This window comes from Mastomys coucha, unplaced genomic scaffold (genome assembly GCF_008632895.1).
Source record: "Mastomys coucha isolate ucsf_1 unplaced genomic scaffold, UCSF_Mcou_1 pScaffold22, whole genome shotgun sequence".
Lineage (NCBI taxonomy): Eukaryota > Metazoa > Chordata > Mammalia > Rodentia > Muridae > Mastomys > Mastomys coucha.
Genome location: NW_022196905.1, coordinates 28,979,406 through 28,997,464, shown reverse-complemented (window position 1 = coordinate 28,997,464; position 18,059 = coordinate 28,979,406). Strand labels below are relative to the sequence as shown.

Genomic DNA, 18,059 nt, shown 5'->3' with positions numbered 1-18,059 from the left:
AAAAAAAAAAAAAAAAAAAAAAAAAAAAATTCTTTAGGCAGGGTTGGAGGATAGGGATGTTAAAAGCTCAGTGGTAAAGCAAAACCCTAAATTCAACCTCTAGTACTTCCCCCCGCCCCATTAAGTGAGGGAGTTAACTATTAGTAACAAGTCAAAATGCACTATCTCCCTCATTAGAATGCAAATCCCCATACATCAAGAAACTTGTGTGTCTGACCCCTCTGCCTTACTCACAGGACAATAAATAACAAGGCCTTAATGAGTACACGTTGAAGGACATGGACACTTCCTGGTCTAGCATTCTGGACTGACAATGTCAAGCACACTCTGGTTTCTAGGAGCATGTGACTAAGGAAAGTCATTGTCTCAATTCTTTCAATCACAACCTGACACATAATTCAAAATGCACTGGGGACAGATCGTCATATACTAACAAACAGGTTCCAAATTTCAGTTTACCATCTAAACGGGAATTCCAGACCACAAGTGAACAAATCTGTGTGTGAAACTAGGCTTTGTATATCTTTGTAACTGGGTTTTATGTTTCAAAGAGTTACGTCAATCCCCAAAGCCAGTATGTACAACAAAAGCAGCTTTATCTGTCTCTAGCTGGCTAGATTTGGAGACAAGAGCATGTATAACTCCCAGAGGGAGGGAAATAAGAAAAGGACACTTCTAGACTTAACAGGTACCACAACTAAGTACACAGGGTCCTACAGTGAACCTACAAAACTGTGGAAGACCCAGCTAAGTCAGAAAGCTAGGGCTGACTACACACATTAGCATAAAGAAGTCTAACGTGATCTGACAAAGGGGGATCATTCTGCAGTCTTTTTAAACACATTAGGGTAACAGCAGCACTAGACTAAAGTGAGAATGTCTGTGGTGGGGGATACAGACTAGGGATAGAATTCAGTGCAACCTATCAAACACGTCCCAAGAACCACATATAATACAAACACAGGATATACCTACATATTCCCACTATATATAATGTGCAATTAATAGTCAATACATTTGATTCTATATACAGGGATGGTTTGACAATTATAGCACAGGATGAAAATATTATATAATGAGTGATCTTAAACCCAAATGAGGAGGTATCTGGGAGGCTACAGTAGAAGATTCAAACAGTTCTAGGCCTGCTTAGGTTACAGACTAAAATTCTACCTCAAAAATAAAATAAATCTATAAATGACCTTTTATAGGGTGTAGCCAGTAATTTGTTGTTAAAACAGCCTCTACAAAACTGGACTACAGGGTCTAGTAAGACACCTCAGTCAGTAAAGTGTTTGTCATACAAGCACGAGGTCCTGAGTTTACCCAGTACCCAGTAAAAGCCAGAAGCAGGGTACATCTATAACCACAGCTGTGAGTACAGAAAGGTGGATCCCTGGGACTTGCTGTCTGAATTGGTAAGCTCTAGGTTGAGAGAACCTGTCTCAAAAAATAAGGTAGAAAGCAACTGAGGAAACATTTGTCTTCGAGCCCTAGCCTCCACATCTGTGTGCAAACACATACACACACTGGAATGCATATGCTCATATATACATAAACAAATTATTGCAGCCATAGAGCAGGCATATACACAAGAGTGACAAGAACCAGCACATTTACTAAGCTACACAGCACTCTGCCTCCCTCTTCTCTCTATAGCCTCTATCAACCATCTGCTGGGTTACTGCCAGTTGGTCCCAACTATTTTCCACCTGTAATCTGACATTCTATAAGCAGTGTGTAAGCAAACAGTCATCAAGTCCTCCACCTGCTGGAACAGATAAGGCATACATGGAACGTAAAGTTAGGTATCACCAAGGTTCAAATCATGGGACACTGACAAATACCTACAACCTGAGCATATACGAGGATGACCCAGGGCAAATTAAGTTTAAGGCCAAACTGGACTATATAAACAATTCCAAAGAGGTCTGGATAACACAGTCAGACCTGTATCAAAACACAAAACAAATGCCAGGCAGTGGTGGCGCACGCCTTTAATCCCAGCACTTGGGAGGCAGAGGCAGGTAGATTTCTGAGTTCGAGGTCAGCCTGGTCTACAGAGTGAGTTCCAGGACAGCCAGAGATACACAGAGAAACCCTGTCTCGAAAAACCAAAACCAAAACAAAAACAAAAACAAAAAAACCCACCACAAAACAAAGGTTCTTGGCTGATACATATGATGTATACTCTTGGGCAAGCTCATTACCTGCACCTCAGTTTTTCCAAATAAAAGGGGGGGGTGATAAAAATACCAAGAGACTGTTGAAGACTCAACATGAAATGTGCAACATACTATTGCTGTATTAACAATGAATTCTGTTCACTGGCCAACGTAACAATCACAACAGATTAAACTCCTCCTTTGGTCAGAGGACCACCTTCCTGCCCTATTATTAACTAAGCTCTAGACTTCCATGGAAAGATAACCCAATTCCCTAAATGAGCCCCATCTAATTCAGTCCTGAAAACTCCACAGAGTTTAGCCAGTCAATAAGCACAGAAGGCGCTCTCTTTCCAAGAGGGTAACAGAGCACATAAAGATCTTTCGGTTTTGTTTTGTTTTGTTTGTTTGTTTTTTGTTTTTTTCGAGTCAGGGTTTCTCTGTGTAGCCCTGGCTGTCCTGGAACTCACTCTGTAGAGCAGGCTGGCCTTGAACTCAGAAATCCGCCTGCCTCTGCCTCCCAAGTGCTGGGATTAAAGGTGTGCACCACCACCGCCGGCATAAGGTCTTTCAAATCCCAAAACTGAAGCACCTAAGCAGGACATCTATTATCAACTCCACGCAGGGGGAACACGGCAGAGAAGCAGAAAGAATGTAATAGCCAGTAGGCTGAGGAGAAGTGCTGGGAAATGCTATCACTGCGAGGAGGCACGGCCACAGCACCAAGAACCCACTGCTGCTGTGATCATCTCCATGAGATCAAGCCAACAAGACCAGTCAGCATTCTAGCCAGCAGGACCCCATAGGTTACTTCTAAAAACTGGGAGGAAATGAAGAGAAGTGTTGGAGATGCCTGGGAGAGTGGGAGGAAGGAATCTGCGGTTTCTTCAAGGAGTGGGAGAAGAAACTGGGGGTGATTATGATCAAGATGTACTGTTTACTTGTGTGAAACTGTCAAAGAATGAAGTTTTAAAATCAAAAGGACCGGAGTGGTGGCACATGCCTTTAACCTCAGCATGCGCAAGGCCAGGGCAGGCCCATCTCTATGAGCTCCAGGCCAGCCTGAACTGGGTGTGATGGTGCATGCATTTCATCCTGGCAATCTTTTGGCAGGCAGGTACAGCATTGAGTTTGAGGCCAGCCTGGTCTACAGAGCAAGTTCCAGAATAGCCAGGACTACAAGAAAAACTGGTTTTGTTTAGTTTGATTTTTGGTTGTTTTTTGGGGGGGGGACAGGGTAAACTAATTCAGCCACTACCTCAAAGTATCACTTATAATTTCACTTTTCCATTAAGTAAATACTTTACTGTTTTGCTTATTCGCACTGGCAAACTATTCTTTTTCTTTGTCACACTGGAGAATAACCTGCAGCCTCACACATGAAGGACAGCACCACTCACTCAGTCTTACCTTTCTGTACTGTTTTTTTGGAATTGGTTCTCACCAACTCACCCATCCCATCCTAGCTTTAAATATCCCCTCTACAGACCAGGCAGATTTTAGATTTTGATCCTCCTGCTTCTGCCTCTAGAGTAGCTGAGATCACAGCCTACACCACCAAATCCAACTTCTGTGCATCTTTTTCATGGGATATCTTCTACTTTTAAAAAGAAAGTTCCTAGGTCAGCAAGATGTCTCAACAGATGGCCAAGCACTTACCACAAAAGCCAAGTGACCCAAGTTTGATTCCCCCAAGCCCACGTAAAGACAGGAGAGAACCAACTCCATGAAGATGGCCTCTGACCCCCATAAGTACACCCACCTCCACATAATAATAGTATGTTTTTAAAAGAAAGATATTGCCAGGCAGGGTTTTTGCACATGTGTAATCCCATCATTAGGAAGCTGAAGCAGAATGGTCAGGCTGAGGTTAGCCTGGGCAACCTATGTAAGTGCCAGTGCTCCCTCTTTCCCACAGAGGTGACTCCGTTTCTTCTTGCCCCTCCAGCAGTCCATGAAGCACATGGCTTCGCACTTCCAGCAGTATGTCCTTAACTGCTTCACCCTACAACTGTCCAACCTTGGAAATCTTATCGTCTTTTGAGCCAGTTTCTTCATTTGCAAAAAATACAGCCTATTCTAAGACTGCTGGGGCTATTAGAAATAGCACTGTAGCTAGATGTGGTGGCTCATGCCTATAATGCCAGCACAAGAAAGAAGGAAGACTAGGAATTCAAGGACAGCCTGGGCTCCAAACTGAAATGATGTTCCAAAAACAGACAGAAAGACAGACAGACAGATGCACACAAAGGCTTCCTTCTCTTTCCCTGGGCGATGCCTCTTTCTTGGGACTACACTGATAGGGCGATTATCGTCAGGCAGACCAGAACTGGTGAGTCATCGGCCTTCTCTTCTTCAATACAACTGCATTCCCAGGCATTTGTTAAAAAGACAGTCCTTTAGCACAGTCACGGAGAATTCCCTTGCAACTTATCTGCTCTGGAGAGGCGGCTGGCTTCCTGCTGAGAAGCCCAACACAGACACCATCTGCTCTGCTCTGCTCAAGATACACTCTAGGGTATCTCCCACTTCAAACTGCCTCTGCCCTGCCCTGCCTTGGGGCTCTCTGCCAATAGAAAGACAACTACCAGATGTGATTTCTTAAGCCTGAACTAGAACTGTAAGCTAAAATAAATCTCTTCTTCAAATTGAAAGAATAGGGCTGGTGAGATGGCTCAGCAGGTAAGAGCACTGTCCTGAGTTCAAATCCCAGCAACCACATGGTGGTTCACAACCATCCGTAATGAGATCTGATGCCCTCTCCTGGTATGTCTAAAGACAGCTACAGTGTACTTACATATAATAAATAAATCTTTGGGCCGGAGCAAGTGGGGCCCAAGTGAGCAGAGGTCCTAAGTTCAGCTCCCAGCAACCACATGATGGCTCACAACCTTTTGTGCAGCTACAGTGTACTCATATACATTAATTAAATAAATAAATATTTTAAAAAATGAAAGAGTAGTATTAACAACAAGAAGAGCAGTAAGAATGGTAAGTAAAAAATATCTAGCAGTGTCTGGTGTAAACACTGCATAACCTATGACTGGTAAATGTTTTCATTATTCTACCACTGATAAGAAAGAATGTACTAGTAGCATGCTAAAAATTTTACCCATGGGTTAAGGGTTTAGTTAAGTGGTAGAGCCCTGTGTTCAGTCCCAGAACCAAACACCATTCTCTTTTTTTGTTTTGTTTTGTTTTGTTTTTGAGACAGGGTTTCTCTGTGTAGCCCTGGCTGTCCTGGAACTCACTCTGTAAACTAAGCTGGCCTCGAACTCAGAAATCTGCCTGCCTCTGCCTTCCAAGTGCTGGGATTAAAGGCATGCACCACCACTGCCCTGCACCAAACACCATTCTTAAAACCAAGTATGAAAGTGAAGGCAGGAAGATCAGAAGTTCAAGGTCATCCTTGGCTATATTGCAAATCTGAGACCAAACTAGGCTATCTGAAACTGTCTTCAAAACATTTTAAGTTGTTGCTGCTATTGTTGTCTATAGAGAGACAGTGTCAGGGACCGAACCCAAGACTTTTCACACACTGGGTAAGCACTGTTGCTACCTGAGCTATCTGCCCATCCCTGAGAAATAGCATTCTACTATATACTCATGCTATTTCTGCTTTCAGTGTTTTATGGTAAATTGACTCTGTAGCACCAAGATGTCATACTTCAACTCAACCCCTAAATGAAGAACATTCAAAGGTGTGGCTTTGAAAACAACCATGGATGAGTCAACTAGAGACAAGCCATTTATCTGTAAATGAACAAATTTGAGTGAACTCTAATGCACCCTAGCTTGCACCACCACTGCCCAGCTAATTTTTTAAAAAAGATTTATTTATATGAGTACACTGTAGCTGTCTTCAGAGACACCAGAGGAGGGAATCGGATCCCATTACAGATGGTTGTGAGCCACCGTGTGGTTGCTGGGATTTGAACTCCGGACCTTCGGAAGAGCAGTCAGTGCTCTTACCCGCTGAGCCATCTCACCAGCTGTAGTTTAAATTTTTTAAAAAAACTCCATTACCATACCAATTCTGTGTTCAGACCCCAGTTCACTGATGTTTTAGCTACTTTTCTATAGCTGTGATAAAACAGCAGACCAAGGCAATTTATACAAGAAAGCTTCTAACTGAGCTCATGACTTTAGAGGCTTAGAGTCCATTATAGTAGAGCAAAGGCATAGCAACAAACAGTCAAGAGCTCACATCTCCAGCCAGTAGAAGGGAAGAGCAGTGGGATGAGTGGAGGCTTCTGAAACCTCAAGCCTGCCCCCAGCCACACATCTCCCCCAACAGGGCCACACCTCCTACTCCTTCCCAGACAAGTACCAACTGAGAACCTACAAAGGCCATTCTCAGAGATACCACAACCTACTAGTTACATAACCTTAGGCCCATCTCTGCAGACCTGCGTTTCTTCATCTGCAGAATGAGCAGTGTTACTATGTGAACTGAATAAGTAACATAAGTGTCAAAGAGGGAGATACAAGGGAACTTTAGTACATGGCACCTGTGAGGTTTGTGTCTCTAGAAGTCATGTGAAAGCCAGGCTCAGTGGTGCTGACCTGTAACTACTGTGACCTGAGTGGAGGCAAAGACAACATCATGGGGCCACTGGCAGGCTAGGCTAGCCAAAACCAGCTAACTACCCCAAACCAGTCAAGTTCTAGGTGCAGTAAGAACCCTGTCTCAGCGGGGGAGCCATAGAGGAATACTACTATCACTGAAAGTATGCACACAAATACTGGTGCACATACACACACAGAGAAGTAAACAGTTCAGCACAATGATATCTTGTCTCTTTCCATTTACTGTATCTAGAAAAATGTTTATGCTTTATAGCATTTCCCCTTCTAGTTAACAACTCCAAGGCATTCATTCACCTTACAGGTATACTCATCACTGCCATTCTGATGGCCATTTGTTTCCAGAACTTTATGGTTATACATAGTGCTCCAGCTGAGCATGCCTTTAATCCCAGCACTCAGTGGGCAGAAGCAGGACAGTATCTAATTTAGAGGCCAACCAGGGTTACACAGTGAAACAAGGACTAAACACAAACCACAACACAGTGCTCCCACTAACATTTTATTCCTTGTTTTTTGTTTTGGGGCGGGCAGGATTTTGAGATAGGGTTTCTGGGTGTATCACTGCCGTCCTAGAACTCCCTCTGTAGAACAGGTTGGCCTCCAACTCAAAAATCTGCCTGCCTCTGCCTCCTGGATCCTGCCAGCCCTCAGCTCCTTGTCCTGTTTTGCCTGCTGTGTGTCTGTGTGAGAGAGCTGGATCCCCTAGAACTGGAGTTACAAACAGTTGTAACTCCAGTGAGCTGCCCTGCGGGTGCTGGGAAGTGAACCTGGGTCCTCTGGAACAGCAGCCAGTAAGTACACAGCTGAGCCATCTCTCAGTCCCCTAATGGTAACTTTTTTAAAGATGAATTTTGTTTTTGAGATAATCTGACTATGTAGCACTGGCTGGCCTTGAATTTACTATGTAGACAAGGCTGGCTCCAAGCTATCTGCTTGCCTCTGTCTCCCAAGTGCTACCTAAGACGAAGCACATGTGCCACCACACCTGGCCTAGGATGGTTTTTGTGTGTCTGTGTGCACGTGTGTAAAGTGTGTACAAGTGACTAAGGAAGCAAAAAAAAAAAAACAAAAAAACAATATATATATATATAGTAAGTATCTCCTGGTACTCGATCTAATGTGATTCACCCATTGTGCAGACTCATTTTATGTCAACTTGACACAGGTTGGAGTCATTTGGGAAAAAGAAAGCACACTTGAGACGATGCCCCACCAGACAAGCCTGTGGGCAAGCTCGGTGCGTTTTCTTGGTAGAAGACTGGTAGGGAACACTCTGCACCAGTGCTTACCTCTAGGTCCCTGCCCTGACTTCTGATGGACTGTGAAGTGGAGATATAAGCAAAATCAACCCTTCCCTCTCCAAGCTGCTCATGGTCATGGTGTTTGATTGTGGTATTACAAACTCTAAGACAACCAGTGAAAGTTCTGGGAACCCAACCCCAGGACCTCCATAAGAGCAAGTGCTCTAGCCAGGCAGTGGTGGCATATATCTTTAATCTTAGCACACGGGAGGCAGAGGCAGGCAGATCTCAGAGTTTGAGGCAGCCTGGTCTACAGACAGAATTTCAGGATAGCCAGGACTACATGGAGAAACTCTGTCTTGAAAAAACAAACAAAACAAAGAGCAAGTGTTCTTCACTGCTGAGTCACCATCTCTCCAGCCCCAGGAACCCATCTTAGTTTTTTCCCCTAGATTTGCTTTATGTCAGTGTTTTGCCTCCATGTACATATTTCACATGTTATGTCTGGTGCATGGAGAGGTTCAGAAGAAGGTTCTGGATCCTCTGGAACAGGAGTTAGATGGTTTTGAGCCACCATGTGGGGGATAGGACCTGATATTAGATCTAGAGCCTCCGCAAGAACAGAAAGTGCCTTCCCTAACCACTGAGCCACCTCTACAGCCCCTGTATCTTTTTTAAAGACACAGAGGGCTGGCCTATAGACTGCAGTCCTATATTCAAGATGTAGTTTTTTCCCTGCTAAACACCACAGACTCCTATAAAGGCAGATCTGAACTGTCCAACACTTCTAAGCTCCAAGTATCAGTAACAATGGTTTATTTTTTCCCTTTAAACATGAGGGGAACGAGTTATCAATACATTCCAGGTTACTCATATCAACTGGTTTAAACTGTACTTCTGAAAAAATACAGATCAAGCAAACTGAACTAAACCCATTTCCTTTTACTTTCCACGTGATTCCTAATTGTGGAAGGTCAGAACAAACATTAACTATTAAACAGTTCTGTTAAAGTTTAAAATCATGCTAAATTCCTATTTTAAGAAACATGATTCTGATCAAACTAAAAAGGCATTGGAATATTTAATCTGTTAAGTAACCACATCTTATATAAGTTTCAATTATTATTATGGTTGTTGGTTTGTTTCATTTTTGCTGAGAAAAGAATATCATAGAGTCCAGGCTGGCCTTAAACTCAATATATAGTGAAGGATGACCTGACCCTCCTTCCTTCACCTCCCAGGTGCTTGGATTATAAACGTGAACCACCACACCCGGCTTATATGGTGCCAAAGATTGAACCCAGAGTCTTATGCATGCTAGGCAAGCATTCTATTAACTAAGGTGCCCCTCCAGCCCTGTTGGCTTGGGTTTTGCTCTTAGTTTTAGTTCTAACAATGATTAAAGCAGTTTCAGATATAATCACTTTTGTGTATGTAGTTTATTCAACATTAATATGCATACACAGGACAAACTTAATTCCTTTTATGGAATTTCTAATCTTTCTAGATGTCTAGAAGTACATAATGTATATTAAAAGTAGAATTAACATTTTTTATAGATACCCAGCTAACAATTGTTGAAACTGAATGCATAAATAATGACTGGTTTAATACTACTCTCTCAAATATGAATGTGTGTATAAGGAAGAGTTTATTCAACATGGGAGAGAGAAAGGAAAAAAGAGAAATCGATACAAACAGCCTCATGCAGTAAAAACACCTGGGGACTTGTCTTAGTTAGGGTTTCTATTACTGTAATAAAACACAAACTCAGCTTGGGGAGGAAAGGGTTTATTTCACCTTACAGCTTACAGTCCATTATCCAAAGGAAGTTAGGGCAGGAACTCAGGGCAGGACCTCTGGAGGAAAAGAGCTGATTGCTGCAGAGGCCATGGAGAAGTGCTGCTTACGGCCTGCCTCAATGGCTTGCTCAACCTGCTCTCCTGTAGCACTCAGACCACCCGTCCAGCAAGGGCACCACCTACACAGTGAGCTCCCACATCAATCCCCCGATCAAAAAAAGGGCACCACAGGCTTGCCCTACCTAGCCAACGGTAGGGCCATTTTCTCAATTGCGGTTCCTTCTCAAATTACTCTCGAGTGTGTCAAGTTAACATTAAAACCTAGCCAGCAAAGTACCTTTTGAAGCATTTCAGTATATTTCCTGATTCAACATGATTATATGAAATGAATGGTGTGTGTGTGGGTGGGTGGGTGGGTGTGGGGGGCAAAGTAACAAAACTAAACAATAGTATCAGATAATACCAGGAGTTAAGTGAACATCTGAATAGTTTCTATAAACGTCTTAGAAGGGCGATATCCCAGCTTGCAGAACGATTAGAATTTAGGTTCACTTCATTTGCTGACTCTCACTAACCCACACACACATCAGTACACCGACCACACCACCTGCACCTCTGCAAACCACATCTAAACCCTGAAAAGCTGTTTTGAATGTCAACACCATTCACACTTCCTCAAAAAACAACCTTACTATCAGGGTGTGGTGTCAATCCTCAAGAGAATCCTAGAACTAAGGGGGCAGAGGCCGAAAATTTCAGTTCCAGACCATTCTGGGCTACAGAGTAAGATATTTACTGTCTTGAAGGAGGACCACGCACAACATATACACAACTTTACCCATCCTCAGAATTAAAGAAGCCCATCAAATTTTTAGAATTAAAATGTGATTTATACATCACTGGCTTTAATTAAAGACTGCAATTTTTAAAATCCCACCCTCATAAAACTCACCGCCGACCTGAAATGTCCTTTCCTCTCTGGAGCCTGTTGAATCTACCCATGACTCCCAGCTTGTTTGCAAAGGAGACACAGCGGATCCGTTAGCAATCTAGTTCCTATCTCGATAGAGATTTCAATCCACTTCTGACAAACACAAAATCTCTCTGAAATTACTGAGCAGTTATGCATACAGACAGCTTTTAGCTCTGTTCTTGGGCTTTGGGGTTTAACAATGTTAGGCCTAAAATTATGGTCAAAACAACAGCAGTTTCAGGTGAGCCAAATTATTTATTTTTAAGATGGGTGTGCATAAAACAAACACAATTCATCTACCAAATACCTTGAACCAGGAACTGAATTACAAAAACGAAGTGTTTTAGGGAGAGGTCTGAACGAAAAAGCAGAGAGGAAAGGCAAGCCCCATCTCCAGGAAGTTCCACGACCCCCTCATTACTACCATCCGTGGACAAAGCTGGCTTTTTTTTCTCTTGGGGCAGAAGGTGTCAGTTTTTAAAAGAGCCGACAAACGGAACCCGCATGCACCTTTCCACAATCTCTGCAGTGACCAGCGCACGGGGCCACCACTAGCACAATGCTGACCCAGGAGGTCCCCGAGGCCCACCGGCCAGCTCAGAACCAAGCAGTCACTTCTACAGAGAACCCCGCGTCCGTCCTGGCCATCCAGGGAACCGACAAGGCAGTGTCCCCGCCCCCGCACTCGGAGGCAAGCACCTAAACCCCGGACACCCCGCGCCGCAGCGACCTCGCCGCGCCCTCCTCGGCGCAGCAGAGGCCCCGGGCCCTGCCCAGCCCTGCCCGGCCCTGCCCGGCCCGCCCAGCACCGCTGGCCCGGCCCTACGCCCGCGGCGGGCCCGGAGACCTCGCCGCGCTCCCGGGCCTCACCTCTGCGGAGAATCGGGGAAAGCGCACAGCTTCCCGGGTCCGAGTGCGGCCGCTGCCTCGCCCGCGGCTCGCGCTGGGCTCCGCCCCCTGGCTGCCGCGCACCCCCGCCGCCCGCTGCAGCCCTCGTCCTCTCCCGCCCTCAACCCTCACCCCACTACTCGCCCCCGCCGCCAAGCTGGGTGCGGCCTGCGGCTGCTGCGGCCCAACAATGCGCGGCTCCATTGGTCTGAACGCCCTGCCGCCGTCCAGCATCGCTCTCTTTTATTGGACAATCTTAAGCGAGGGGCGGAGAAGGGCGGGTCCTGGGAGGTGGCGAGAAGGTTTGACTCCGGCCTCAAGCTGAAGGCCGAAGCACAGTGGGGTTATTGGCTGCTTTGGCTGCTGCAGCCTGCGGGATGGCTGAATGGTGCACCTGCTCACAGGAACGCTAGTCCTCCCACTGAGACTTGTCAGCCCCACAAACTGACTGCAAATGGACCCGATCTAGATGCGCTGCAGGCGAGAAAATCATTAGGCTGTGTGGAGACTGAGCTGTCAATCAGGGTGGAGCCGGGACTGCGATGTCTGTGTGTGCTCTGATAAAGCTCCACGGACAGGAAGGGCCCGCCGGATGAGAGTGGATTAACAAACACCAAGGCCTCTTCAGAGTCAGGGAATGAGGCTAGGTGAGGCCTTGGCAGAACCAGTCAACCTCGCAGCGGCCTGGTAAACTAACCTAAGGGACCAAATCAGTACTGTCTCGCCTGTCATCCGAATCCTAAAAGATCCAAAAGGAAACAAAAGGGTCCAGCTCCTTGTTTCCTTCAAACCATTGAAGGTTGAAGCCTCGAGCCTAGCAAGTGACAGAAGTGTGGTATCCAAGCCACTTCTCAGGGCAGGTGCCCAGACTTTGACGCCTTAAGGGTCAGAGAGGTTATGGATTCCCGTCAGTACCCTCTGTCCTAGGAACATTTACCCTACGTGTTGACTGTTCTTGTTCTCAGATGACTTTTCTGACAAAGCCTCAAGTCTCTCCCATCACTTCAGTTTCCTCAGCACCCAGCAACAAGTCTGACCCGTAAGAGATGCCAATGAAGGCTTGCTGAAAGGGAAAGAGGGAAGGAGAGAGGGGCGGGTGATTGAAACCTGCCCGTACATGCAGACATAAAAATGAAATATAAATCAGACATGTATAGGTGAAAAATCCACAGTGTCTGAGATGACAAAATGATAAATGGGATTAGGAGACAATTAGTCAGCAAAAGAAGCGATTTCTTAACTTGAAGACACGGGGCAAATGCACAGCGTGAAGAAACTCGGAAAGATTGAACAGCATACCAGGGAGCTGTAGGATCTCATAGGCCTAATGTATGTGCCATTGGAGACCCAGAAAATGGAGGGGGGGGTGAAAGGGCAGAAATATTTGAAGATTCCAAGTTAGAAATTCAAGGAGCCCAATTAGGGGAGATGGCTCAGTAGGTAAGGGTGTTTGTTGGTCAAGCATTAGGGCCCAAGTTTCAATCCCCAGCACTCCTAAAAAGCAGGGCATGACCATGCACCCCTGTAGCCCTGCTATTGGGGGCAGAGACAGGGATTACTGAAGCCTGCTAGCTGCCACACTAGCTCTAGGTTTAGTGAGAGATCCTGTCTCAAGTGAATAAAGGCAAAGACTGAAAAACATTTGATGGCCTGGTCTGGCCTGGCCTCTGCAAATTTGTATACATACATGTACATACTCCACATACATATATCACATTCGTACACATACACAAAAAGGAAATGGTTAAATAACTTTTAAATGCTACTGAGCCCTGAAGTGGGTTCAACCAGTACCAGAGATACTGACCTAGACCCCATGTCCCTCACTACTATAATCCAATGTCTCCTAGTCCATATGTATGTGGAGGAGTCTGCATGTCATAGTCTTGTGGGCATTCACCAGAGAAGATTGCTTAGACAGGGGTTTAAGCCAATACAAAGTCTTTAATAGCTGGCTGGTGACTACACTGGGTGCTCAGGATCTCATATAGCACTGAGCCTTTTTTAGGGTGCTTTTAAGCTAGGTAGACATACTTCAGTTAATAAGAACAGTTAGCCAGAGCCGAACTACAGAAGCCAAAAGGCAAGGTTAGTTAGTATATTTAGAGACTTTCCCAGAACTGCAGACTCTGATGGATTGGGTCTTTGTTTTCATTTTAGCAGGCAGTGCCATCTACACAGAGTTTTAAAGCCTGAATAGAATTTCCATCATGGTATCAATTGTGTTTTAAGGTCTTGGGGCCTGCTAAGGTCTGGGACCCTGTTACAACAATGACAGCTGAGGAAAAAGACAGTTGTCTTGGTTTGTTGGTATGAGCTAAAAGGAGTCTAGCACTGCCTTGTGCCCACTTGGCAGTTCCACTGGAACAGAATATTATCCCAGAAGCAAAGTTTCAAGCAGTGAACTTCACTATTCCCACTGTGGGGAAAGGAATGTGGGTTGGACTTAGGGGTGGTAGTAAATGGCTCAGTTAATTGGTCAGGAGCCTGAAAGTGGCTGTCTAAAAGTTAGGAGATCGATTGGTCTGAGGAAAAAGCATGCGGATGGGCTTATGGCAGTTGACAGAAAGGTTGAAGATCTTTGGTTTGTGTGTTTCTTTGTTTGTTGACAGGGTTTCAGTATGTAGCTCTGGCTGTCCTGGAACTCGCTATGTACACCAATCTGGCCTTTAAACTCACAGAGATCTGTCTGCCTTTGCTTCCCAAATCCTGGGATTAAAGGGCATGTGCCACCTCACCCAACCAGACCAGATGAAGATCTGTGCATTACACATGGACCACCATGTTTATGACTGGATCCCCTAGACTTGGAGTTACACATAGTTGTTATCCACCATGTGGGTTTTGGGATCTGGACCTAGGTCCTCTGCAAGTGTAACAAATGCTGTAACCTCTGAGCCCAAGATTTACTTTTTATTATTTTTACTTATGTGTATGTATTCATATCCATTTGTGTACCATGTATATACTGGTGCCAGTGGAAGCTAGAAGAGACTGTCAGATCATCTAGGGCTGGAGTTCAGGTAGTTATGAGCCATCCAATGTGAGTGCTGGAAAAAGATCTTAGATCCTATAGAACACAACAATCGTTGTTAACTGCTGAGCCATCTCTCCAGCCCTGTAAGCGCTCCTTTTAACAGAAGCCGACCCATGTATTAATGCTACTAGATTTCCAACATGTAACCTCAAAAACTGTAACTGAACCCCTTAGCAAACCAACCCACCCTTGGGGACAAGGTGATTATACTGGAGTCCTTCCTGGAAGGAAAGAGGGACAAGGATTACTACACATCTGGGTATGTGTTTGCTTTTTCTTCCTTCAGTACTTTAGCAAGTACTATAATTCAAAAATTTACAAAATGCCAGGCGGTGGTAGCACACACCGTTAATCCCAGCACTTGGGAGGCGAACGCAGAGACAGGCAGATTTCTGAGTTCGAGGCCAGCCTGGTCTACAGAGTGAGTTCCAGGACAGCCGGGGCTATGCAGAGAAATCCTGTCTCAAAAAACAAAAACAAAAATAAAAATTTACAAAATGAGGGCTAGAGAGATTCCTCGGCAGGTAAGAGAACATAGTGCCCTTGCAGAGGACCAAATTTGATTCCTAGAACCCATGTCACACAGTTTAGAACCACCTATAAGTCCAACACAGGAGATCCAACACACTCCTCTGAACTCCATGGGCACCTGCACTCAAATGTGCACAGACCACATGCAGATACACATGTATGCACATACTTTAAAAATAAAATAATTTTTGCTGGGTGTGGTGCCACATACCTTCAATCCCAGCACTCTGGGAGCAGAGGTAGGCAAGATCTCTCTAAGTTTGAAGCTGGCCTTGTCTACATAGAGGCCAGACAAAGCTATACAGTGAGACTCTATATCAAAAAAAAAAAAAAAAAAAAAAAAAAAAAAAAAAAAGAAAAAAAGAAAGAAAGAAAGAAAGAAAGAGAGAAAAGAAGAAGAAAGAAAGAAGAGAAAAAAGAAAGAAAAGAAAGAAACTTAAAAAAATAAAATCTTTGAAATAACTTGCAAAATGTCTGATTTGCTAAAATGGACCCATGCCATACCTGACTAGTATCAAGTTTTTTTATGCAAAGGTATTGTGGCAATAGGCACATGACAGACACTCAGTGTTCCTGCCACACACTGCACCATCCAGAAGTCATTTCACTGGTGTAATAGAATAACTGCATCAAGATTCAGATGCAGCACAGACCTGGAGACAAAACGCGTTTGTCCAGTAAGCAGTGCACTTTGGACCAAAAACTGTTTTATGAGGCTCTCTCCCGGAAACTGTGATTGCCAGTGGCCCACTTGAGAAATTCTGCTTCATTAGGTTTTCTTAGGTCTAGAAATCCTGATTACCAAAGAGGTCATGTCTACTAGAGGACCTAGTAAAGTTGAAGCTGACTGCTACCTAATCACTTGGAACCCATATAACTAAATTAGTAATCACTGAAAAGAGTAACCAAATTGGCTGGAATAACTGTGTAGCCTGGTGACTCTGGAACTCACTCTGTAGACCAGACTGGCCTTGAACTCAGAAATCCACCTACCTCTACCTCCTGAGTGTTGGAATTAAAGGCTTGTACCATACACCTGACTGGCATTTTTTTTGTTTTTTAATGTACATTTAATTATTGTATATGCATACACACACATGGCCTGGCATGTGTGTGGATATCATAGAGCAACTTGCAACCATGTGGGTTCCAGGGATCAAATTCTGTACATCAGGCTTGGCAGCAATTGCCCTTTCCTACTGAGACAGCTTGCGATCCCCTCATTCTTGTAAATAGGGCTAACAGCTATGTATTAGATACAATGTATACCAGCAGGAATGTCTGCCACAAGAGCATTCCCCACCCCCAGCACTAAGTATTAAAACATGGGCTTCACCCATGATAAGCAAGTGCTCCTCTACTACTACCTACATCCCCAGCTTATAGGCAACTGGGAGGAAGGCAGACAGCCCTTACTACTCCCGTGGGAATTAACTATAAACAGGCAAGTTGAGCAACATGCTTAAGAAGAGCAGAGGAGTGGGGCTGGTGAGATGGCTCAGCGGGTAAGAGCACTGACTGCTCTTCTGAAGGTCCTGAGTTCAAATCCCAGCAACCACATGGTGGCTCACAACCACCCGTAACGAGGTCTGATGCCCTCTTCTGGGGTGTCTGAAGTCAGCTACAGTGTACTTATGTATAGTAATAAAAAAATCTTTTTAAAAAAGAAGAAGAAGAGCAGAGGAGCAAACTAATTAGAAGAAACAAAGTGCCACTCCAAAAAAGTAGCATAGAATGGGTAGAGAAGGAAGAGATATTGGATATTACTTATGGCTACAGGAGAACTTGAATTCAAATCTCCAGAACCCATGGAGAGGAAGGCACAGCAGCATCCCAGTGGCTCCTGCAGCAAGAAGGGAAGCAGAGAGACGAAAATCTGAAGCTCAAGTCCAATATATGCAGCAGCAAACCAGAGAATTTGCCTCAGGCTAGAGAGATGGCTTAGTAGCTAAGAGCATTTGTTGCTATTGCAGGAAAGTCTGGGTCAATTCCCAGGTACACAGATCCCAGAGGATCTCACCACCTCTTTTGGTCAGACAAAAAAGGCTATACAGATAAAATAAATCAAGAAAGACCAAGACAGAAACAGAGTCAGAGACCGTGAAAGGAAGCAAGGACCAACACCCAATATTGATCTCTGACTTCACACACACACACACATATACACACATACACACACACAAACGGAATTATATGTATTAAAGAATGTGAATTAAGGTCCAGTGAGGACTTTGTGATCTCTAGGAAGAAGAAAAGAGACATTCTAACTAGGAAAAAGGGGGAAATAGAATGGCTTTTTAAAAATTGCTCAGTCTGAGGACTGAAGAGATGGCTCAGCGGTTAAAAGCACTGACTGCTCTTCAGGGGTCCTGAGTTCAATTCCCAGCACTCACATGGTGGCTCACAACCATCTGTAATGAGATCTGATGCCCTCTTCTGGTGTGCCACCACCGCCCAGCTCAACTGCATTCTTTTTTTTTTTTTTAAGATTTATTTATTTATTTATTTATTTATTTTATGTGTATGAGTACACTGTAGCTGTACAGATGGCCGTGAGACATCATGTGGCTGCTGGGAATTGAACTCAGGACGGTTCCTCTCACTCCGGCATAATATACTGTAGCTGTCTTCAGATGCACCAGAAGAGGGTGTCAGTCTCATTACAGGTGGTTGTGAGCCACCATGTGGTTGCTGGGATCTGAACTTAGGACCTTCGGAAGAGCAGTCAGTGCTCTTACCCACTGAGCCATCTCACCAGCCCCTCAACTGCATTCTTTTATTTTTTTAGTTTTTCGAGACAGGGTCAACTGCATTTTTTTTTTTTTTTTTTTT

General features: G+C 44.5%; 1 protein-coding gene across 15 annotated transcripts in view; it reads right to left on the bottom strand.

Annotated features, from left to right (window-relative positions):
- Nucleotides 1-11,841, bottom strand: part of Add1 (adducin 1) — a 58,184-nt gene extending 46,343 nt beyond the window's left edge. For 7 of the 15 annotated variants that reach the window (XM_031341062.1, XM_031341063.1, XM_031341071.1 and 4 more), the window contains exon 1: nucleotides 11,642-11,838. The gene's annotated coding sequence lies outside the window, so the exon portion shown is untranslated. Of the gene's footprint in view, nucleotides 1-11,641 lie in introns of all 15 variants that reach the window. The other 8 variants (XM_031341067.1, XM_031341066.1, XM_031341068.1 and 5 more) reach the window with 4 other exon arrangements.
- Nucleotides 11,842-18,059: the final 6,218 nt, after the last annotated feature.